The sequence below is a fragment of the Rhagoletis pomonella genome, unplaced genomic scaffold (genome assembly GCF_013731165.1).
Source record: "Rhagoletis pomonella isolate Grant_MI unplaced genomic scaffold, Rhpom_1.0 Rhpom_scaffold_00001, whole genome shotgun sequence".
NCBI lineage: Eukaryota > Metazoa > Arthropoda > Insecta > Diptera > Tephritidae > Rhagoletis > Rhagoletis pomonella.
In genome coordinates this window covers 112,155,938-112,157,341 of record NW_023458555.1, presented here as the reverse complement: position 1 = coordinate 112,157,341, position 1,404 = coordinate 112,155,938, and positions in this window count along the sequence as shown.

Below are 1,404 nucleotides of genomic sequence, written 5' to 3'. Positions count from 1 at the left end.
CGTTGCGAATTCGGCTGTTAACTTCGAATCCGCAAACGTGCGCACACTTGAGCGATTTTTTCGCGTCGATTTCCGATGTACAATTCACTCAATTTTCCCTTTATTTCGTGTATTTTCGCACTCGGCGTGCCCAAATCGTACAAAATACTATTTTTACGAACGTTTTTATTAGTTTTTGTACATTACACGTTTTTTTTCTTTGCCTTTATTGCTGTGACACCTTTCTTCTTCTTCTGCAAGCCGCGTTTCGAACGCGTCAATAGAGAAGAACATTGAATGTTCGAAAAATTCGCAGCGACGGAATCGTGCAAGTGTGCGCTAGCGCATTAAAATGTATGGGTAGCATTGTTGTAATTTTTGGGCTTGCGGATTCGCAACGACAGAATCGCGCCAATGTGCGCTTCGCTTTAAGCAGAAGAAATACTATGATAAAGAAGCTCACAATTAAAAAATTTAAAAATAGGTGATAAAGTTTATGTTCGCAAAGAATTAAATAAGCCATTAGAACCAGCAGAGATAACAAACACTTGTAGTAGACCAAGATCTTTTAAAGTTAAGTTAAAAAAAACAATAATACAATAAAAAGAAACAGAAAGTATTTATTTGGTCCTGTAAGAAAAAACAATGAAAAAGCTAATTGTAACACAAGACCGAAAGAAGATTACAGTAATGATAAAAGATATTATTTTAATGAAATATTTAATAATCATAATTTTAACTTTAAGGAAAGAAATGTTTGTAATGGGAGAAATGAAGTTGTCCAAAGCCATGATAATCTAATTAGTACAAAGGGTGGAAGAAAGATCAATCGACCATTGTACTTAAACGATTATGTATAAATAAAAGTAAACAAAACATTGTGTCTTTGAAAAGGAGAAGGATGTCATGATCAGCATGGCATCCAAGTTCAAGATGTACGTATCTACATATGGCAGGTTAACATTGCTTGTATAAGTCAGTGTTATAGCAAGTGTCGAAGCACAAGCACACACAATGATTTAGGGCCGGTTACTCAATGTCTGGTTAACACTAATCTCCGGTTAAACATAGTTATCGACGTTACCGACTCCCTGTTGTATGCATGGAGTCGAAGACGTTGATAACGATGTTTAACCACAGATTTGTGTTAACCAGACATTGAAAAACCAGCCCTTAGCATGAAATAATAAACACACATTAATAATATAACCCGACTTGTCTTTGTTAATAAATATACGGAACCTAACTCAACGGACTTGCACTTCACGATTTCATGAAATGATGCCGAATTCATGGTTAACTCTCGTGTATAATTGAATTCATGAAATGGTGTTTATGCAGCCAATTTTAGCCCAAATTCATGAAATGAATTCGTGAATTAGCCTTGTAAAACAAAAACCCCAAAACATATTGATTTAATTAAAT